The sequence below is a fragment of the Solanum pennellii genome, chromosome 3, assembly GCF_001406875.1.
Source record: "Solanum pennellii chromosome 3, SPENNV200".
In the NCBI taxonomy this organism is placed as follows: domain Eukaryota; kingdom Viridiplantae; phylum Streptophyta; class Magnoliopsida; order Solanales; family Solanaceae; genus Solanum; species Solanum pennellii.
Window position 1 is genome coordinate 30,563,378 of NC_028639.1, and position 25,392 is coordinate 30,588,769.

The 25,392-nt window shown below is 32.5% G+C and overlaps 1 pseudogene; it reads left to right on the forward strand.

Annotated features, from left to right (window-relative positions):
* Positions 1–20,685: 20,685 nt before the first annotated feature.
* LOC114076355 lies at positions 20,686–21,808 on the forward strand (annotated as a pseudogene).
* Positions 21,809–25,392: the final 3,584 nt, after the last annotated feature.

A 25,392-nucleotide genomic window follows, 5' to 3' on the forward strand; every position in this document is an offset into this window, starting at 1 on the left:
ATTGGAGGATGTCAGATATATTCCTGGGATCAAGAAAAATCTGATCTCTGTTGGTCAGTTGGATAGCACGGGATATGCAGCAGAGTTTGGGAAAGGTTCGTGGAAGATCGTGAAAGGTGCTATGGTAGTAGCTCGTGGCACCAAATCTGGAACCTTGTACACCACTGCAGGGTGTATAAACATGGCCGCTGTTGCTGAAGGTGCTTCCGGTTCATGTCTGTGGCACAACAGACTTGGACACATGAGTACTAAAGGAATGAAGATGCTGGTTGCAAAAGGAGCATTAGAGGGTCTGAAGTCTGTTGATATGGGTCTTTGCGAGAGCTGTGTTATGGGCAAACAGAAAAGAGTAAGCTTCACAAAGACTCCTAGAGAGCCAAAGAAAGTGCGGTTGGAAATGGTCCATACAGATGTTTGGGGACCATCTCCAGTATCATCACTTGGAGGATCCAGATTCTATGTTACCTTCATTGATGATTTCAGCAGGAAGGTATGGGTTTACTTCTTGAAGCATAAGTCAGATGTGTTTGCAACTTTCAAGAAGTGGAAAGCTGAAGTTGAGAATCAGACCGGTTTGAAAGTCAAATGCCTAAGGTCTGACAATGGAGGAGAGTATGATAAATCAGAGTTCAAGGCATTCTGTGCAGCTGAGGGAATCAGATTGATGAGAACAGTTCCTGGTAAGGCAAGGCAGAATGGAATTGCTGAGAGGATGAACAGAACATTGAATGAGCGTGCAAGGAGTATGAGGATACACTGTGGGCTGCCCAAAACACTTTGGGCGGATGCTGTGAGCACAGCTGCATACTTGATCAACAGGGGACCATCAGTTCCTTTAGGGTTCAAGATTCCAGAGGAGGTGTGGACAGGAAAAGAACTCAAGTACTCACACTTGAGGACTTTTGGTTGCACTGCTTATGTTCATGTTGATCCAGAAAAGAGAGACAAGCTTGATGCCAAGGCTGTGAAGTGTTACTTCATAGGCTATGGTTCTGATTTGTTTGGTTACAGGTTTTGGGATGACAAGAACAGAAAGATCCTGAGACATTGTGACGTGACATTTGATGAGTCTGTCCTGTACAAGGACAGAGAGCAGAAGGTTCTAGAGATTACAAAGCAAGTGGGAGTTGAGGTTGAGTTGGAGAAGAGTAACCCCAGAGATGTCGAAGCAGATACTCAACCAACTCCTACTGAAGAATCTGAAGTGGAGCAAGTTACACCTGAGCAGGTGTTAAGGAGATCATCCAGATCCATCAGGGCACCAGATAGGTATTCACCTTCATTACACTATCTATTGCTGACTGATGAGGGGGAACCAGAGTCTTTTGATGAGGCCCTACAGGTGGAGGATTCGATCAAGTGGGAGCAAGCCATGGATGATGAGATGAGGTCACTTGAGAAGAATGACACATGGGTGTTGACTGAGTTACCTGCAGGGAAGAGAGCTTTGCTGAACAAGTGGGTGTTCAGAATCAAGACTGAACCAGATGGCAAAAGAAGGTTCAAGGCTCGTTTAGTGGTTAAAGGATATTCACAAAGGAAAGGTATTGATTATGCTGAAATATTCTCTCCTGTTGTGAAGTTAACCTCTATTCGAATTCTGTTGAGTATTGTTGCATCGGAGAATTTGCATCTAGAGCAAATGGATGTAAAAACAGCGTTTTTACATGGAGATTTGGACAAAGAGATCTATATGCAGCAACCGGAAGGATTTGTGGTTCCAGGCAAGGAACACATGGTGTGCAAGCTCACCAGGAGCTTGTATGGACTAAAGCAAGCACCAAGGCAGTGGTACAAGAAGTTTGACTCCTTCATGACCAAGAGTGGATTCTGCAAAGCTGAAAAGGATCCTTGTTGTTACTTCAAGAAATACACTGATTCATATGTCTTTCTACTCTTGTATATGGATGATATGTTGATTGCAGGATCTAGTATGAGGGAGATTAACAATCTGAAGACAAGGTTGTCTGCAGCGTTTGAGATGAAAGATTTGGGTCCAGCAAAGCAGATTTTGGGGATGAAGATTTCTCGGGATAGATCTGCTGGCACTTTAAATCTATCTCAGGAGTTGTACATTGAGAAGGTGCTGAGCAGATTCAGGGTTAATGATGCTAAACCCAGGACTACTCCATTGGCAAATCACTTTAAATTGTCAAAGGAGCAGTCACCCAAGACTGCCGAGGAGCGTGATCACATGGCACTTGTTCCATATGCTTCAGCAGTTGGTAGTTTGATGTATGCTATGGTCTGCACTAGACCTGATATAGCACATGCAGTGGGAGTTGTTAGCAGGTACATGGCGAACCCTGGGAAAGAGCATTGGGAAGCTGTGAAGTGGCTTCTGAGATATCTGAGAGGTACATCCAGTACTTCACTTTGTTTTGGCAAAGGCAAGGTGACTCTACAGGGTTTTGTGGATGCTGATCTTGGTGGGGATGTTGACTCGAGCAAGAGTACATCCGGGTACATTTACACCATAGGTGGAACAGCAGTGAGTTGGATGTCCAGGCTTCAGAAGTGTGTTTCTCTTTCATCTACTGAAGCTGAGTATGTGGCAATAGCTGAAGCTGGGAAAGAGATGATATGGCTGGCAGATTATCTTGAGGAATTGGGCAAGAAGCAGAGCGAGAAGATTCTTTACTCAGATAGCCAGAGTGCCATACAGTTGGTGAAAAATCCAGTCTATCATTCGAAGACAAAGCACATCAGAAGGCGATACCATTTCACTCGCAGGGCAGTGGAGGATGGTGATATGTGCTTGGAGAAGATAGAGGGTGCAAAGAACCCGGCAGACATGTTGACGAAATGTGTTGATATTGGGAAACTGAGGTTATGTAAAACCTCGGTTGGTCTTTTGTAGTTGTTGCTACAGATGTTGCGGTGCGGTAAAGATGTTGATGATGAATAGATTCTTTTTGAGAATGTATTTTTTGGATGACTGAGTCAGTCTCCAAGTGGGAGAATTGTTAGGTAGTGGAGCCTGATTAATTTTAGGTTTTCCTATTTATTCTCTATTTTAGGTTTTCCTATTTATTCTCTATTTTAGGCTTTCCTATTTATTCTTTATTTTAGGTTTTCCTATTTATTCTCTATAACAAAAAATACTCTGATTTATTAATATAAATATACCTCACCGCCGTGGAAGTTGACTTACGGGGTTTTACCACGAAAAATTGAGTTTTCTCTCTCTCTCTCTAGATTTCTCATCTCTTTCTCTTGAAAGTTCTTGTGTTCTTCATTCATCTAGTGTGTGTGCGTGAATTCGATCCTAACACGTGACACTTCGATCCAACTATATCATGTCAGACGTGAAACTCCGATCCAATAATATCATTAATTAATCATTATTATCACCACTTTTCAATTCTTTAACAATATTTCATCAAGCCTTCTTTATTCAAGGCATCACTTCGATAGAAAGGGTTCAAGATTATAAATTCTAGGGTCTCGGGATTTCAGACCAATTACAAAACACACAACCAAGCTACACAATAAAACAATCAAGTACATAGAATACTTCACAATATCATTCAATGCATATCAATCACTATTATGAGTCTGTCTATCAAATAGAATAAATCGTAACCTACCTCCACCGAGGAATCGAAGTCAAGCAAGCTACTTCTCCTATACTTTTTCATTCTTCAACGCCTCTGGACCTATACAAATTATCAAGTATATATCCACAATTATAAGTTAATGATTCTATAAACACTCATGTTACTAAATGTCTAGTCTAGACCGCAAAACTCCCCCAAAATTATACTTAATTTCCTAAAGTTCAAGCCCAAGGGTAAATCTTAATTCTTCCAATTTGCATAACTATAATAGAATTTAAATAATTCGATACACCTAATATTTCATTATCTATATCAATATATCAAAACTTCATTTATAAGATGATAAATTAATAAAATAATTAAATCCAAACTACTTCTTAGCACACCACTGGAACCGATATAATCTACTTTAATTGTTCAACCCATGAGAATGTAATACTTTCGTTCCTTAAATATAATTTCCAATGACCGTCTAATCAAAGCCAATTATTAGCATCTCTACATGCTATTAATGTATTAAAATTTTCCAAATCAAACTTGACTTTTTTTAAGTGGCCATTCTAACATAATATCAATTCAATTGGTAATTATTTTCCTCCCAAACCAACACCACACATAACTCTTTCACTAAGTATGTAACATACACGATTCATTATTTTTCGATTCTCTCATTCCCATTAATTTTCCACTCAAACATTATTCCCCAATCCACCTTATAGTAACACATTATTGCACTAAATCTTAGCACATAATAACATATATATGTATATAATATAATAATATAATCATAGCAAAGTTCACTATATGATATTGCAGAAGTCATAATTTCTATTCGAATTAACATGTTAACAATTTATGAAAGAGCGTACCAAAATTATCCCATTAATTTTATAGTTATAATTACGAATAGTAAAAAATTTCTTACTTAAAATCTATCGAAAAGTATTTTATGAAACAAAAAGCTTCAGTACTCAAAATGACCAAATAGGTCGTTATAATTCCTAATGGCAAATCAGACGAATTTTTCCTCTTGTTTTCAGACCTTAATTCGATTAATCTTGTTTCTTTTTCTCAATATCTTTAGATTCAGGTACATACACACAAGATCTAACTCAAAGAAACTCTAATAATCGACATTTAACTCTCTAGAACCCAAATTTAAGAACGAAAGCAATTAAAGAACATCCATCAAGAACATTCAAACTTCCAATATTTTTAGAACGAAATCACGCTAAAATAAATATGTATGGCACATGGTTGAACGAACCCAACGTTATTAAAGTCTCACATACCTGTAGGATCAATCCTTGATGAAATTCGCATTCAATTCCTCACGAATATGAAGAAATCTTGATTTTTCCTCTTCTCTTATCTCTTGAGTTCTTCTCTATAAAGCCTTAGCGTGAATTTTCAATTGTGCAAACTGCACCAATTCAATTTTGACCCTAATTAATTCACCCAAAAAAAGATTAAATCAATTGGGTATATAAAAGACCAAAATATCCTTTAAAAGTTCGATTTTAATTTTCCTTATCTAGACAACCCAACTTCAAATGGGCATATATCCCTCATGCGGACTCGAAATCGCATAAATTCGGCATCGTTGAAAAGATAATTTAAATATATTTCCTACAGTATCTTGTATCACACCTAACTCATCCTAATCTAGGAGTTATGATTGTTTAAAGTTAACAAAAACTCAAACTTAACATAACTTAAACAAATTTTCAGATTTTTCATTCTTTCCAAAAATATCTTTCTAATTCTAGCTCTTTCACTTAGCGAGGTGTTACAATGCAGAACTATGGTACCTATTAATATCAATGATAAAAATATGTCTATTAATATTATTATAATAATAATAAAAAAGAATTAGGATTTTTGGATGAAATATGAACTTGTTAGCTAGATCATATTTATATTCGTAAACATTTATTTTCTTTTAAAAGTAATTTCTAATAAAGTAGGTTTAAACTAAATAATACCTTATTATATATGTGCTCAATGTAGATTTTCATAAAATTTTATCACAAAACTGTGATTACGAATAAAATATAAATTTCAAAAAATACGTGACAATAAGATATCCAATATTCTTTATAGTTCACTCGCTCCACTGTTCTAATCACAAATAAATAAATAAAAGATCTCCGTAGCAGAACAAAGTAGACTTAAATTCATAGCAAGGAATCATTCAAAAGTTTTTTCCCTTCATATTGTTTAGGTACAAAGAAAATAAATTTTAAAAATTTATCAAATATAAAAATAATTGTCCTTCATTCCATTAATATCTATTTTCCTTATATATGGTTTACAAAAAAAAAAGTAAAAAAAAAAATAGTACAATATAAAATTCACTGACCTCTATTTCATTTTCATAGGAAAAATTTTGTAATGATTTTATTTTTGTTAAATCAAACTTCATTCAAAACGTAATGACGTATCAATTAAAATTCTTTATGATAGATTTCAAATGTTCTATAGATAATAATTACTATAATAAATGTCAATTCAACTCAACAATAATCTCACAAATAAAATAATTCTTATACAAAAATACACATAATAATCAACCTGCACGACAAAAGAAAAACACAACAAAAAAATGAAACTAAAAAAGAAGAAAGAAAACATCATAAATGTTTTACTCACTAAGCATAATTCAAGCAATTGAAGGGAAAAAAAAGGCTTCAAATATAGTTAAAAAACATAATAATTCAATATGAATTCAATGAAAAGTTTATTTTCTCAAAATTCAGACATTTTTTCTCTATTTTTAAATAATTAACTACTATTAATTATAATTATAAATTATTAATGATCAGTTATACATTCCTAAAATACAGAACTCCAAAAGGTAGTCCCTATTATTAACATTTACTTTTCCTACAAAATATCAAAAGACTATTATTTTGATTCTGTGTGATTAACATTTATTTTTCTATAATTAATGTTGTGATTAATTATAGAAAATAAAATGGTTACACAATTTCATTAAAAGACAATACTCATTTAATGCAAACATTTTAGAATTCTACCTCAATTCCTCTATTTCTTTTTGTACTACTTTATCATTACTTTTATTTGGTCATTTTATATCTCTTCCTTTAATCTCTTTTTGTTTAGCATTGCAACATCTCACTTTTATATTCATTTTTTATTTACCTCAAACAATGAATTTTGATTTATATATCTCATGAAAATAATATTCTAATTATATGTTAATTGTTTGCAGATTTACAGTTATCTCTTTATTGATTTTTCACAAGAGCTGAAACATGAACTAAGTGCAAGTAGTTCTCTTACCATGCTTTTGGTTAGTCTTGAAATTTTATCAAACAAATTTACTATTTAATTACTGATCACAAGTATTTCTAAAAATTATATTTTAAATTTCTTACTGCAGATCACATGGATATGTAATGTTATCAATAACACAAATTTATTGACTTTTCATTATTGATTGTATTCATATAATCGATTCATTATAAAAAAAATTCCAATTATTTATTTATTTATTCACTACATATCATATGAAAATATAATGCTACCCGTGACGACATATATATAGAGAAGATTTATCAACTAAACAAGATTAGCTTTATTCATGTAGGATTCTCCTTTTGCAAATCACTAAGTGATTTCATCTCTATCTTCTTTATTTTATACGACATAAATAGTGAAAAAAATAATACGAAAGATGGAGGAATATCGTGATGGAATTGTGAGAATTCTATTTTGAAATTACTTACAAAAACATTTGAAAATTTTCTTATTTCCTTATATTTATTTGTACATTAAAACAATAAAATGTATCTAAAATATATTTTTCCATAACTCATTTTACTTTATTAAAAATTACTCTATGTAACTATTTTTCGATAATTATGAAAAATAAACCATTAGCTTCAAATAGATTGTTGTAGTAGATATTATGTAGAAAGCTCAGAACATATTATAACAATAATAAGAAGAAGAAGAAGAAGAAGGCAAGAAATATAAGATGGAAGAGAGAACTTCTCTTATCAAGTGTGTCTTTCAAATGGTGAGTGATATCTCTATTTATAGTGTTGACATATCACTCCCAAAAGTCATCTAATTAATAGATACATAGTTATCTTGGAAATTCTTATCACCATGGAAGCACCTATACATGAATCGAATTAATAGTTGGAAAAATCTAATGGATAACCCACATATACAATACAATTGATTTATAACACCCCCCTCCCCTTGAATATTCATAGATAATGTGTCTCATTAAAACCTTATTAGGAAAAATCCAGTGAAAAAAAGCCTAGTGAAGGAAAAAGAGTACATACGTCTCATAATACGCTTTAAATGTTGCCTCGTTAAAAACCTTACCATGAAAATCCAACTTGGGACAAAACCATAGTTAAGGAAAAGAGTACAACGCGTATTTCACTCCCCCTGATGAAAACTTCACTTGATATCTCGGAGATGGCGCATTCTAGTCTTGTATCCCAACTTCTCAAACTTTGATGTTGGCAATGACTTATTGAATAAATCAGCAAGATTATCACTTGAACAGATTTGTTGACTTTCTATCTCACCATTTTGTTGAAGATCATGCGTGAAAAAAACTTCGGTGAAATATGCTTTGTCCGGTCTCCTTTGATATATCCTCCTTTCAATTGAGCGATACATGCAACTTTATATTCATACATTGTGGATGATATATTCTTTTTTCAAAGAAAAACCATACATTTCTTGAATATGGTGGGTAATTGATCTCAACCAGACGCACTCTTGACTTGTTTCATGGATAACAATTATTTCTTCATGATTTGAAGAAGTGGCTACCAACATTTGATTCATTGATCGTCAAGTTATTGTCGTGTCTCCACATGTAAACAAATAGTCTGTTTGTGGCCGAGCTTTATGCGGATCAGATAAATATCCTGCATCTTCGTAACCAATCAATTTTGACTTGGATTCATTGGAATAGAATAAACCCATGTCCATAGTCTCCTGAAGATATCGAAGTATGTGTTTAACACCATTCCAATGTCTTTTTATTGGGAAGGAACTGAATCTTGCCAGTAGACTTACTGCAAAACATATATCTGGTCGAGTATTATTAGCAAGATACATTAGTGTCCCGACTTCACTAAGGTAAGGAGTTTCATCACCAAGAAGTTCTTCGTCCTTCTCTTGAGGTCGAAATGAATCTGTATTGATGTCCATTTACTATGCCTTTGAATCTCTTTATTAAGTACATTATCCTTTTTATTTCCTAGGCCTTTTAGACCCTTCTCTAGACTACTCAAGTCTAATTTTACAGTCCACAGTCATATGTCCTATTTTAATTCTTTTAGGAATAGGAACTTGGACTTTGACTAGATATCCCCACACTTTGAAATATTTCAAGTTGGATTTCCTTCCTTTCCATTTCTCATATGGAAAAGATTATATTCTGATCAAACAAAATCGCTTTCTTTCTAAAAAGACAAAATTTTTTGTTGTTCCCTTTTGCAGTAAGGATAGTTCCTCCATACAAGTTGTCTGTAAACCCGAACTTATAGATAATGCATCCATCATTTCTTTCAATGTTTTCTTTCAATGTTCGGTTTTTCATTAGATTGAGGTGAATATGGCAGTAGTTTGATGGATATTCCACTTTACAAACATATTTCTGCATAATGAGATTTATACTCTCCAGTCTTATCACTTCTTATATTTTTTCACACTGATTTTCAACTTCGATATTACATTGTCTAGACATTTCTATTGCTTCATCCTTACCATTCAGCAAATAGACATAGTCATTTATAATGCAATTCTCAATAAAAGTAACAAATACTTTTTCCCACCATGAGATGGTGTTAACTTCATATCACAAATGTCAGTGTAAATCAATTCTAAGGGATTAGAATTCCTTTCAACAGATTTATAAGAATGTTCAACATACTTAGATTCCACAAAAACTTGATATTTTTTTATTGCACTCAAAGTTAGGCAAAACTTCGTAGTTGATCAGTTTAATAAAAGGTTTTATAATTGACATCCCCAAGTGTTCATGTCACAAACATTGACTCAAACAAGTAAGAATAAATAAAAACCTTTAGTTTGAAAAGATCTTTGCGAGGTAGCTTTTTCCTCACTTATATTTTGTTCCTATTTCTTACAATTTTGTGTGATACAAACATTGTTTAGATTGTCAAATGTCCTTTTCAGAAGGACATTTCCATAACTTTCAATATGATTGTTATAGAACTACCCATGAACAAAGTTTCATCGAGTTCAATAAAGACAATATAGTCCAAATGTTATTTTTACAAAAACATAACAAATGACTATTCACCAATATTCATGTCTATACAAATACTTTTATTATAATAGACATATCTTTCATCAAAAATTACAACATTTTAAGTGATATTTTTTTCCATAAAAGAACACAATTATTTTGAACAAGCATATATATAATTTGAATGCTTCATTCTAGTCACACTATATAGTAGTAATAGAGAAACTCAACAACCACAATACCAAATATACTCCAAGAATTTTGTGGGTATAACATAATACAAAAGTATCATTGAGTTCCATATCTTTTGCTCCAAAGTTAAATTAGACACCAAGTCTAATCATAAGCAAATAACCCCCACATTTCAAATGTGATCTCAAAAATATTTTTCAAGTATTTGAAAATAGTTTTTCCACATATTTTAATGTTGGAAACATTATTCTACGAAAGAATTATTGTGCTGCAATTCTCTTTGACAATGTTTACACAATGTCAAAGTTCATTCCATGGGGACACAAAATCAAAAATTCTAAGTCACTGGTATTTTTTCTCTATCATAAATAGACATGTCACTTAGTATTTTAAATACTAACAATAAGGACAAAAAAAATTGTACAATTTATTTCTATATTACATTGAAGTTTATAGAAAATCAAAAGTACAACACTGACTTATTATGTGAAGTTTTCATATTCTTCAAACCAATTGTATAGTCCAATTTATCCAGAGTATAAAACTACAAAAGTTTTTAGTCTACAAAAATCAGACACACTAACATTTCTCATGGAGTACAAAATTACAAAAGTCTTTTTTTTCCTCCAAACAGAATAACACATATTCTTTATTACATAGAAATGTTTTTCTTATCAATAGTCTTCCAACTATAACATTTTGACATACTAGTTTATCAAACAAAAATATGCATCTCTCATTTTTGCAAACTAAAGAATTTTAAAAGCAACAATATTTACGAAGTAAAAAATTCATTCCACAACATATGGTTTGCAGATATTTTTTCAAAGATACACATAATTAAAAAAAAATCAAAGATGATAACTCTTAGAAACTATTTTCCTCCTTAGATAATTTAATAAGAAGGTTACCTGGTAATCTTTAAACGGAATACCATAAAAATTTTCTGCTACATTCTCACTTCGACCTTGCTAAACAAAGCAACGAATTATGGAGAAGTAATGCATTTATCTTCTACTTCATGATCAGATTCTCTTAATCAGTAGAATACAAAAAATACTAACAGTATAATAATTTCTTTAAGATTGTTGTTCATCTTGTATTTCAAACATACTTAGAACAAAATTTTGAACATCTTTGTAAGACAACAAAGTTTAAGAACATTTTCACGACTAGAAAATTAAAACTAGTAGCGAAACTAGAATCAGAAATATATTTACAAAAAATATACGAAATATTTTTCTTAAAGAAGAATTGTTGTTGATATGTGTCTAAAGAATCTTACTGATTCCAACAAACTTTCCAGAAACACGAAGTTACCAAGTTTAATATACCAGTTAAGAACAAAAGAATAGAAGAACTGAAATTAATTCACAAATCTAAAATTTGTAAAACACGTACCAAAATCTGGAAAACTTTTAATAGGAAAAAGATCAAGTCCACTGAACTCACAGTGTCCCCTTAAGGAAATTATTCCCCTCTAGTATCCGAGGTTTCATTTGGAATATGACCTCCCAGGGTAAAATGATCTCAATCACCAGAGTATAGATACCAAAAACTCCGATGTTAGCGAACCACTCAACGACAGTAAAGTATACTTAGAATACTAGATTTAGTAGTTGAAGAAGAAGTCCATGAATTCTATCTTAAAATGAGAGGAAATCCCTCAATTTATAGAAAACAAAGGATGGTGCAAAAAGGTTCTTATTGTGCCTTACCGGAAAGGTCACAAACCTTTGGAAAAGTCACAATCTTTCAGAAAGGTCGTCACCTTTCATAAAAGTCACAACTTTCCATAAAAGTCACAACTTTTCATAAAAGTCGCAACTTTTCATAAAAGTCACAACTTTTCATAAAACTCGCAACATTTCATAAAAGTCAACTCTTCATAAAAGTTGCAACTCTTCATTTTCCATTCACAACTTTTTAAAACCCAACAGGTAATGTACGTAAAAATATGTTTTTCTTTAATATTTGACTTATTTTAAGGATTTCTCTCTCTATTCTCTAACTATTTGTTCTTCCTATCCGTTCTTGCTTTTCGAATTTCAAAATTTTTCTCACTTCATTTGTTTTAATTGCTATTGCTAAATTCATGAATTATAATTGGAGACTTGTTTGTTTATGTGGGGCTCCTCCAATTCTAAAAAATTTAATGGACAAATGACAATTCCGGACGTAGATTTCTCGGTTGTACACACTATGTGGTATGTATTGTTACTCTTTTTTTTTTTTGCTTTTTATTTGTCAAGTTCCTATTATGTAATTTTTTAACTTTGCTTTTATGAAATTGAGTCCTCATTTCGAAATTCTTCTAATTTTTTCGATTGGTATGATCCTGAATTTCTGACTCAGACAAATATTATGATTTTGGATTTGTTCAAGAAGACTAACAAACAAGAAGAACAACTGAAGTGTAGATGGATGTTGAAACTGATTTTGAGCATTAGTTTGATATGTAATGTGATATTGTTCTTTTATTAAATATGTCGTTGAATTTTTTTTGTGAATTCAGTTGTTATTAATGCAAGATCATTTGGTTCTAGGGTTCTCATTTTGTGGATTAGTTTTATTTGGTTTCATAAAACTACAATTACATGTAATAGGTAATATGATAACACAAAATAATTACATAAAAGGCAACCTAACTAGTGCTTTCTTGATCATCAAACAAAAGCATCATAGTGTTTCATTGTTTCAACCAATAACCATAATAACTTAAGTTAACCATCAAAACAAAAAACAGCCACTACTTTAAGGCAGGTTGAACAACCACACAAGCACCAAAACACAAAACAGTCACTACTTTAAATTTGGTTGAACACCACACAAGCACCAAAACACAAAACAATCAATATTTTAAATTGGGTTAACAACCATACAAACACCAAGATAAAAATAGCCACTAATTTAAGTTTGGTTGTTACAACCACACAACTAAGAAGTTTTCTTTGAGGGTAATATTCCCTTGACTTGTGTCCTTGTTTGAATGCCAGCAATTTTTGATCTGGTTTGAATACGACGCATAACACTTTGGACTTGAAGTTCTCTTTGAGTCTTGGCCTGTTTGCCTTTCCACTTCAATCCCTTGGTAGGTTTAAAATTAATATCACCTGTCACATGCGTAGAATTACCACACCAGCATTAACCCTCCTACTACCAGACAATCCTTGTTGCAATATTAACTACATAGTTATTTTAGGACTCACATTTAAAAGGAAAATATAATTTTGACAGTTTTATAAGACATTTACGTTAATACACGTATATCCAGTATCAGCAACAAATACACTTTGTCCAACAACTTTTGATCTCTTCTTGTAACCATTTCCTGCACTTCTTCTTGTACTAGTGTTGTTATTGCTTGTATTAGTCTTACTGGTGCTTGCTCTTTCATTGTGACTTCTACCCCATTTTTTTCAGTGATGGACTAATGTGAGTGGAAAAAGAATACAACAAGAGATTAAATTAATAAGTAACCTAACATAATTTATAAAAGCAAATCAATATGAATGTACCTCTTGAGTCGGTGTTGGTGTAGACTTAGGTTTAGGATTTTTCGGACAATTCCTCTTGTTATAATTTGGTCCTTTGCAAATAGAACATGTCGTTATTGTCCCCATTCTTGGCAACTTTCCAGCTTTTCTCACTTCACCAATTTCTCTTCTTCTGTTCTTTAGTGGCCTACCAGGCATTTGTCTTGCCTCATATAGTTCAACCATGGAGTTTCTGCTTTCACGCCACATTTTCATATTTGGGACTGGTTGAATGAAATGAGAATATGTCTTCAGTTATGTCTTTCTATATCAGCTAGAAATTGCTTGTGATGTATCCATGTTCAAGTGGTTTATTGCTGCTATACCATGTGCACATGGGATACCTTTTAATTCCCATGATCTGCAACTATATTTTTGTTGACCAAAGTTCACAGTATGCTTGTGTACCCCTTCTAACACTTCAAATCCAACATCACCATTCCATTCAATGTTGCACTACTTTGATCTTGTTACATTGGTATTGAATACCATCATTGCCATTGGAGATATTTCATATGTCCATGTTTTAGCAATGCTTTGGACTTGCTTACCCTACTCATCACGTTAACTCTAATTTCTTCCAGCATAGTTACAATAGTCTTGTTCCTAGGTCCCAAAATTCAAGAAATGAAACTCTCTGCCATGTTGTTATCTATACTATCACACTTTGAAAATGTTTGGAGAAAAGCTTTGCACCATGTCTCCTTGTTGTATTTAATAAGGGATTCAACAATATATGTTCCCAGCTTGGATAGGGCATTTATATAGTACTTAAATTGTGCCTCAAATGTTAATCTAACAGAAGCCCAAAATTTATTCCTTCTCTCTATGCCTCTGAATTTTTGTGACCAATTTGCTAATATATGTCTAGCACACATTTTGCACTCACATTCTGGAAATAATTCATCTACAACAGCTATTAGTCCCTGTAGTTGCAAAGCAAAATGATAAGACAAGATATTTAAATTTTGATCAAATTAAATTAAAGATAAACAAAAGAAAGATATTCAATTACATTTTGCATATCACTAATGATAGGGAGATGGGTACCATTTCCATGTAAACTTGCTTTCAGTACCAATTACTGCCCATGCTATTGGATACATTTGGTTGTTTGCATCATTAGCAACAACTACCAAAAGTTGACCCTTACAAATTCCTTTTAGAAAATACTCATCCAACCCTCTTTTGCATCCTTGTTGGAAACCCTTTTTCATAGTATTAAAACATATATAAAAAGAGTGAAATAGTTTCATCCCATTTTCTGATTCTGAATCTTTAAGCTTCACAACACAAGTGCTACCAGGATTTGTTTGGATTAACATATCTATGTAGTCTAGATTCTGTTAAATATTGCCACATGATCCCCCATAATTTCCTTTAAATTATTTTTTCTTGTTTTTACGCAGACTGTCTTGCCTACATGAACATTCAACTCTTTCCTCACCAATTCCTGTATTTCCCACCCTTTTATACTAGGTCGAAAAATAATCCTATCTTTCAGATACTTACATAAAAATTTTGAATTACACAAAATATTATTGGTGGTGTTGGTCTATTTGTGCCTTGGGTTGTATGTCTTGATAGTAAAGTTCTCACTCCTCCCTTCCTTGCTTGCATACAATAGTCGTGGATAACCACTTTTACACTTCACTCTTACTCTAGTACTCTCATTCACATACTTGTCTAACTCAACTCCTTTTTTTATAGCATATTTTGTAGTTGCCTCTCGAAATTTCTTTACACTTTCAAATATCAAACCACACTGCCATATTACAATATCACAAGAAGAATCATATATGATTTCTCCCCCTTAAACTCTCTCCTTCAATTTCATTATCAAAAACAGGTTCTTCTTCATCACTTTGAAAACTATCACAGTTAGAACTGTTATAGTATGACTCATCCTCTGTTAACTTACCCTTGAAATTTTTTTTTTGCCTTTTTCAATATCCTCATACCCTTCATCAAGTCCAACTTCACCTAAAAAATCTTTTGATTCTTCCTTCTTCTTTCTCCTCTTACTTTCTCTAAGCTTTCTAATGTCTTCCTTACAAATTCTCAACTCCTCATGCACATCACTTCCATAGTCAATCTACTGGTCAGAAAAGACAGAATCATTGTCTATGTCTTCCTCTGCATTTTCTTGGGCACTTGGCTCAACTTCTTCTTGAATAGAAGGTTCAGTTCCTGGTTGGTTCAACTTCTTCTTCAGTATCAGTCCAATCGATTGAAGAGTAATCATCATCACTTTTTTGTTGGGCCATTGCAATCCATCATTCTCAACTCTTTCAGTAGCTGAAAAGGAGGAAGAGGAACCTAACCCTAGATCTGATATTTTTGGTTGTGCATTTAAAGATTCTCCGTGTGCATTAAATGTCACGACCCAAAACGAGCCGCGAGTGGCACCCACACTTATCTTACTAGGTGAGCGAACCAACAATATAAACCCCAACGTTTACCAGTATATATAAAATTTGAATAGTAAATAAAATGCGGAAGATCCAAAACTCATTAACGAAATCAATTAAATAAACTTCTAAAGTATAATACTTATCATCCCCAAAATCTGGAAGTCATCACATCAAGAACATCTATCCTCAAATTACTAAGTCTAAGAGTATTTAAGAACTAAAATAAGTAGAAAGATGGTCTATGTCCGAACTTCAAAAACATCAGACGTGAAGAAGAGAATCCAGCCCGAGCTAGGAGTAATAGCTCACCCTGAAATCTGATGTGCTGAAGACTGGCTAGAGTTGCGGACGAGTCGAAGTCAATGGTGCACTTGCTGCACTCCACAAAACAACACGAAGGAAATAAAAGTAGGGGTCAGTACAAGGAACACGTTCTGAGTAGGTATCATCGGCCAACTCGAAATAGAAAGCAATATATACTGAATAATAATATAAAATCAACCACAATACTTAACAGGTGACAATCAACAAGTACAAGAACCATTGGCAACAACATCAAGCACACCTATGAGGACTCAAGCCTCCACACCATACTCATCTGGGAAATAGGTTCTTCGANCCTTTAAAACTTTTAGCAGAAATCCGACCCAGTTTGGTTTACGCAACTTGTGACGGTCCGTCGTGTCTATGACGGTCCGTGCTGCAGGTCCGTCACAAAGTTCAGAGAGTTAAATTCAGTAAAGGAATTTGTGACGGTCCGTCGTATCTACGACGGTCCGTGCTGCAGTTCTGTCGTGAAGTTCAGAGAGTCGATTTCAGTACTCAGATTTCAGAGTTGAAGTGTTTTGGAACGAAGACCCTCGACGGCCCGTCGTGACCATGACGGTCCGTCGCCTGATCCGTCGACCCAGTCAGTTATTTTCAAAAATAATTCTACTGTTCGAATCGACTAAACAGGTTGTTACATTAAAAGACCCAACCACTTGACTTAAAGATTAACTAAATTTGACCTTCACTGGGACCCACATCCTCCAAAATAGTGTCATCACACACATAAATATCTATTTTGTCCCCATCATGCATAAATAATGCAACGCTACAAATGTCCATGTCATTTTTCAATTCCACCAAATCACCCCCTAGAGATGGAACTGCATAGTTTTTCCTAACTTATTAATCCCAAAAGACTTGGCATAATCTACAAGTTCAGGAATTGATAAATGAGCTTCATCCACATTTTATACATATTTAGTTCTACCCCCAACATATACTGGACCTACCTCACTCACTAAGATACCCCCAAAATTTGAAGCTTAAATGAGGTACTCAGTAGTCATAGTGTCAACCTATAACCACAATAACAATTAATATATTGTACAATGCAGGCAACAACAATAAAACATAGGCAACAACACCAAACACCAAAACATAAGCAACAAAACCAAAATAGACAATAACACAAAAATAGAAGCAAAAAAAAAAAAATTGGTACTCAGTGGTCATATTACTCAGCACATACAATATACATTAGGAAATTACAAAATACCCCACCATTTAACAATACCAGAAACCCTAATACTTAGAACCTCAATTTTACTAAAAATTCTTAATTTTTTAAACTAATTACCAGAAACCCTAATACTCATGCATGCATAAGCTGAACAACTGCATTAATACATTCATTAAGTGAAAATTCTAGTTGAAAACTATCAGACCCCTTATCAGAAATTATGGCGAAAACCTAGTCAAATTATGGAAAAACCTTAAATGGAAAATAGGGAAAAATATGAATGAAAAATTAAAGTAAACAAACAATAACACATCAAGCCTTTACAAAATCGAGTGGATAATCACTTACTTGGTAATGATTTCAGACAAGATCGAAATAAAATCGACCAATCGACCAAACACTTCACGAAATCTAGCAAGCCTTTACTCCAGAACTGCAACTGACCCAAATATACTCGTTATTCTGTCGATTACACTTGCCAAAAGTTTTGAACTTTGTTTTTGCAACTTTGTCAAATAATTGATTTTCGGATTTATTTTGAAGTTTTTGGTTTGCAGTTCAAGTGCAATTTCTTGGTTTACTATTCTTATTATGTAAATTCATGATTCTTCATCTATCACCATTGTTTGTGTTCCTACTAATATGAGTAACTAAATCCACAACTAGGGTTGTGGGAACCATGAGCGATTAAAAAAGTTTGAATAACAATTAAGCGATTCCTGAATAGTGTTTTTGCATACATTGATAGTTCTTTTGTTTAGAAGTCTTTTTAACAAGTGCACGGGTGAGAACTCGCTTGGTTGCTACTCGCCGGACCAAGGAGGTAGTTAGTAAAAAAGAATTATCAACATAGATTTAGTGTGATACTATCTAATAGGCTAGTGTCGATTGGTGCGAAGTAATAACTAAGTCATACATCGATTATGATGTCTAATATGATGTAATGGTAAGGGTTAGTAAATTATACACAAGTAGCCGGATAAAGGTGCAAGGTGAAATTCTCTGAATGCCGGACCAAGGTGCAGGGCGAAATTCTCTTAATGTCGGACCAAGGATTTAGAGATACATAACTTATCACTTTGCATTGTAATACACTAGGAAATGATTGTTATTGCTAGATTACTGCATTATGAGCTTGTGGGAACACATGCACCCTAGTTACTTTCTCACCTTGATAACAACCGAAGTTGATCTTTGCTTACTTAATACTCTTATAATTTTAGAAATTTGTTTCACAAAATCCCCTTTTTACTTAATTGTTACAGAAATACCTTAACTAAAAAGATATAATCGTGGGTTAAAGTTGAGTCTAAACCATATTCCTCGTGGGATCGATCCCAACCTACTGATTGGGTTCTTTACTTGATAACGATCGTTTATGCTTCTTTAGGGAGGCGTAATTTGAGCGTATCAGAAGTGCAACTCAATTCAATGTGCCAGGAAAGTCAATCGATGGTCCCTTATTGTCCTGAATTCCCTTGTCACTGATGGGCGGTGTACTAGAGGCATTGGTCTGTAATGCTCCCTTGTTTACACTTTTCCGATCATCGGCGGTTAGTGGAGCTCGACGAGATCATTGTTGATAATCATGTGTGTGTGCTTGATATCTGATATTAGATAACAGATTTAGTTTTTGCATTTATGAATACTAACTCACTGATAATGAAAATGTTTTCCTGGGTTTGAAATCTTGTTTTACAAAATAACACTAAGCTTGTAAAATCAGATTGAAACAATCTTTAATCTTGTGAATTTACTTCATTATTTTGGGAGGGAAAATCGGGAAAATGGTGCTAAGGAGGAGAAGATATGAACTAGGTAATTTCAATTGAAATCGGGTTAATTTAAGTTGATTTGGGGCTTTCCGTTAAATGAGGGATATATATGGTGAAATTAGTAACGGTAGGGCAAAACTAACTTCACTTTAATGGTATGAGCATAGTTAACCAATAAAACAAAGTTGAGAGGTATTTTTGACCCCTTTCGCTTTATTTAAATATCGTTTAATTATATGTATTATTCATTAACATTAACTTGTGGACATTATATTAAAGTATTTATTAGTGGTATTAGCTTGATTATCGTTAAATATGTATTTTTAGTGATAAGTAGCTTTCGTTGTAAGTATCTCTAAAGCTTATAACAAAATTGAATCTAATAACAATTAACTAATGTCGGTAAATGATTTAGCACTCTTTGTTAATGTATACATTTTTTGCCACTAAAAATCATATTTATTATATTGGGAAGAAATTAAATTTTTTGTTTGGTTATTATCATTTACGATGTAAGGTTTATATCGGTACTAATGTACTTACTAGATTTATTAGCAATTTTTTTAAACGTAACTTGCAACATTAAATTAAATCCATATTTATTAGTATAATCTTACATTTGAATTGTGAATTTGACTTTTTAGTTTTATAAGACAAATTACATTATTAGTTACATAAATAAGCATTGGTATTTAGTTTGAGTAGGTTGTCAATAGTTTAAGAATGAAATTAATAATTCACACCAAATTTAAGAGTGTTTTTAATGTTTCTCTCTAAAAAAAGTTGTATGATATAATCTGAAATTAAAAAGAATTAAATTAATATATACAAGCATACAAATTCCTATTGAGTGCAACATAAGATTTCAATAAGCAAAAATAATATTGGATTTAATAGCATAATTTTTTTTTTGGATTTAATAGATATAAAATGATAAATATTGTATTATGAACTGCAGTAGTAGTCGAAAGATAAATAAATTTCATGTCTATTAAGAAATAATAATTGACATGGCTACTGTATTGTTCTACCCATATTTTAGTATTAAATCTTAAAAAGTGAGTTGGAGGATAAATAATTAATGCTAAGATTAGTAATGAAAAATGATAATTTTCTTTTCTTGATATATTAAAATGATAAATAAAAATAAAAAACTTAATTTTAAAATAATAAAAATGTAAAAATGAACGAGAAGAGTATATAATTGAAATTGTTAGGCCGTGTGAGCACGGACGTTCTTCATCTAGTACTATAATATAATAAAGACATGTTTGCCTGCATTTTTAATGTGAAAATAGACAAAAATAAAGCAGAATATTTTAAACAAAATAGGAAAAGGTCAAATTGCCACGGTTGTTCTACCAGAAATACCCCCAAAAGCAAACTAAACTTTCACTCTTCATATCTTTAAGTAATTATATTCTCCTTTTAGGAAATTTAATACCTAATTATATGAGGAAATAAAGTAACTTGAAAAGTAGTAATTAAGCAACTTTAGTTTGTTAATTTAGGAAATAAAGTAACTTCCATTAGGGTAGTAATTAAGATGTGTATAAATAGATAATTATCTTTGTTTAGCCTCTATAATTCACATAATCAAGAATCAATGTCGAAGCAAATGGGAATACATTTCCATCCTACTGATATAGAGCTAATCAACTATCTTAAGAGTTTTTTCAAAGGCGGATTATGTTTAAATCAACAATGTCCTATCCAGTTTGCGGATATATATGGAGATCAACCACCATGGGAGATATTTGGAGCTAATTCATGTGAAGAGAAGTTTCTTTACTTTATTATTCCTTTGAAGAAGCAGAAGATTAAAGATAAAAGGTTTTGTCGAACTTGTGCTAAAGGGACGTGGAAAGGGCAAACCGCAGAAGATCTTATAAGGAGGAATGACATGGGTCATGTGGTAGGGTTTAAGAGAAATTTCAGGTTTGAAACAAGTGAGTATGACCAAAATAAAACATGGTTCATGATAGAATATCGTGTTGCAGATAGTTTCTTTAAGGATACAATTATATTGTTAAAGAAGATCTTGTAGTGTGTCGAATCAAGAAGAGGAAACACATGGATAAAGAGAAGAACGTGGATCATCATGTTATGGATGGAGAAGATGGAGATGTTTCAGGGCTTATTGATCCTATGTTGCTGCTTGAACCTAATCATAATAACGACTACTCCACAACAGAGTTAAATCAAGTTAGGGTTTGTGAGGCTACAACTTTGGAATATGATGTTCAAAATAGTAGTACAATGGAGAATATAGAGACAATGTTGGAAGTACAAGAAGGCGACAGAGTTGATGACATTAGAAGTGAGGAAGATACGTGTAGAATGTTGAAGGACATCCTTGACATTGATATTCCTGATGGAGTTGATGATATTAGAAGTGAGGAAGGTATGTGTAGGATGTTGGAAGACATCCTTGACGTTGATATTCCTGATGGAGTTGATGATTTTAGAAGTGAGGAAGATATATATAGAATGTTCGAGGACGTCGTAGTTGATATTTCTGATGATTGGTTGGAGGATTCATTAGTTTGAAAAGAAATTGTATATAGTTCTGATTATTAATATTTCAAGAATTGTGCTAACCTGTTTTCATATTTCTCTTTGTATAAATGTCTATGATGTCGTTTAATCCTAGCTAGCTCCTTATAATTAGTGGCTACAACGAATTAAAGAAGTAATATAGCGTTTACTATGATTGATTTGGAGATTTAATTATTTACCATAGCCGTAAGCATGCACTTTGAATGTTGTTATTTCTGTGTTGGAAGAGAACCTGTAGGAATTCATAAAACCGACACCAATTGATATTAGTTGTGTCTCAAAAGAAATAGCAACAAGATTGTTGTTATTTAAATCTTTTCATGATATGTTTAAATCTTTTTAATCAATCCAAACATAGATATTTTAATTAACATAGTGTGCCAGCACTTGTCTAATATTTCATTTAATTATATTATGCACAAAACGGAAGGAACCAAAGTTTTTTTAAAATATATAATAAGTTGTGATATGACAATTGTTGATGGTCTTGGGCAGTATGAATTTTTTCCCTTCTCACATTAGAGATGTTCCTGTTATGGAAGCACAAGATGTAATTTCCAGTGATACATTGGAGTTTTCATTAAGCTCTCGATGAATGGAGAAGCTGTTGATCTTGAGAAGAAGAGATATATTCTCCAGGAAGAATACTGTCAAACTCAGAGAAAACAAGCATTTCAAAACATCCATCAAAATTTGTGAAGCCAGAAATATGATGAGGTGATCCGGTTTCTAACGATGGTCTGATAAGAAAAGCATATGCGGATGAAATGAAAGTACAGAGAGTAATCGAATACGCGACTGCGCATATGGTAACAGATGATTTGATTTTGAGTTCGATGAGAGCAAATGACTTCTAAAGAGCAAATTTAGAAAGTAGGCTTCCAATAAATCAGCAAAAAATAAACATCATAATATAGAGACACTAAATGAACTCACTTGTGTTTAAGCTCTTGGCACCTGATATGTTTAAGAAATTCTCAATGCAACAAGTAACAAGTATTGTTGATGAAAGATCGGTCATGATCACTTTCTCAAGTCAAGCAGTAATAGAAACTTCTCTTTATTCCATCAACTTCCTGTTAAGTGGTTTCTTAAGAGATCAAATTACCAAACAACTTATTGAATATCTAACAATATCTTCATGTTTCATATTGAGTGAAACTGTACCTTTCGACGGGGGGCAACGTAATCATCAGTATAATCTGTCTCCGTATCTGAAATTGTGGGTATCAAAGTTGAAGTCCTTGTTAATTGGATCAGGAACACTCAGCAGAAAAAGTAATTTTTTTCATATTCTTTGTTGAGACTATCACGTCATCAAAGATGCTTGTCATTAACCTGCACGCTTCTCCTTATCTCTGGTTATTTTCATAGCATGGTTTTCTAACTTAGATGCTCGGTGCTTTTGCAGGAGGGAGTTCTGGATCATATTCTTATTCAAAGTACAAATATTCATTTATTTATGATTGATTTTTGGCGATCAGAGAAGAAAGGATCCCTTTAAAAAGTAGGTCCTGCTTAATTATTAGTCTATATGAACTAATAAACAAATATCATCAAAATCAATTAACCACATCTTAGATGTGCCAATGCAACTCAGGAAAGGCCTTATACACTCTCAAATGCAAACTATATAGCTCAGAAGTCTACTAGTGCAAATTATAGCACAAAAGTCCATAAATCCATCTACATTGTCTAGAAGTGATTGATCTACCACCACCCCCTAGATGTCCTTTTGCAAAATCAACACTTCCAAAAGACAGCTATGATATCACCACACTGTACATGAGCTATCAAAGCTTGAACAGAAACTCTACCATTTCGCCAAGTCTAATTAAAACTAGTCCTTCCACTATGAAGTTATCAAAGCTGTTGCAATTTTTGGAACATTGAAACTTAAGCCACGTTGTGTTAACCAAGTATTATAACTAGAAACAGGAAAAGTGTAGGCATGAATTTGGCCACCAGAATTTCTAAATGAAATCAAACATTGTGAATCTATTGATTCATGGAAAAGGAAACAATAATCACATAATGAACCAATATAGTCCCAATATCCGTTGATCACAAGTCACAACCAAACATATTTGAAGCTAGGACTAAGCATTTCAACTTGGTAAGAAGTAGGCAACTAATAACAAATCTTGGGGAAAATAACGTCAAAAGTTTTGGCAATGACAATAAGATTTATGTCAAACAAATGGATTAACTTGTTTTATACAGATGAAGTATAGATAACAGGGAAGCTAGAACAACATGTCAAAAATATTTAAACCAAAATGTAAGTTAGAACTGTTCTAGACATACAAAAATGAACAAAACACATTCATGAATCTATAGTGTGCGTAAGACATACAAGGCAGTGATACAATGAAGTTATCAAAATTATACACAGACCATTCAATGAAACAAGACTTAGGAGCTAGAATAAAATTTTTACATCAATGGTTTATACAATTATGTGAAAAACAAAAAGAAAAAATAAAAATGGAAAAAGTATTAAATAAAAATTTAGCCTGTTGTAAAGATAAAACAGCACCACAGTTTGGATGTACAAATAAATATTATAAAAAGCACAAACCGAGACGGAATAAGAATTATAAAAAAATTAAAACCAGATATAAATATAAAAAACCAAGACAAAGATATTATGTAAAAAATTATAAATAAAAAGATCATATAGACCAAAAAAAAAAATATCACAATGTACTTGTTATAATTGCGGAAAGTTACGACATTTAGCTAGAGACTGTAAGTTACCTAAAGATCCAAAAAGAAAACAAATTGCAGAAATAATGATAGATAATGATGAATATATGCAAATAGAATACATAGACTATGAATTAAGTGAAAATGATAGCATATATGAAGTATCAGATATAGAATTTGAAAATGAAGAAGAAAATAATGATATAGATGAAATGGACGAAGAAATCTAATGTCTGAAGACGACATAAAAATCATATCTAAAGAAGATTATCAAAATGGAGAATTGTCAGAACAAAAAATCATATTTGATAATACAATATTTGAACAAGAGGAAAAGAATTAGACTTAAGTGTTGAAAAAGTACTTGAAGTACCTACTTTAAGAAATTGGTTTAAAAGACAGAAAGAAGAATACTACGTAGTTAGTCAGAAAGAACATATTATAGATTGAAAATATACAAGAGGAAAAGCACAGATACCTACACTAAATAAAAGAATAATAAATAAAGAAATATAAGATATAAAAGCTAAAACACCTATAAAATATGTACATTTAGGAGGAACAGAAATATTAATAAAAGCTTGTTTTAGAGAAGGAATAGATACACCTATTGAAATATACTTAGCAGACGATAGAATTATACACCCTATAGAAAAAAGTGTAATTAGTGCAAATAGAGGAAATCTTATATACCAGAAATTTAAATTTATAATAAGTGCCAACTATTCAGTAGCATTAACAGATAGAAATATAGATAAATCATTAGTATTTTATTGGAAGATGTCTGGAATAGAGCTAGCACTAGGAAGCAAAATATTTACAGCAAGATGTCAAAACTTATATATATATACAACAAAACACAAAGT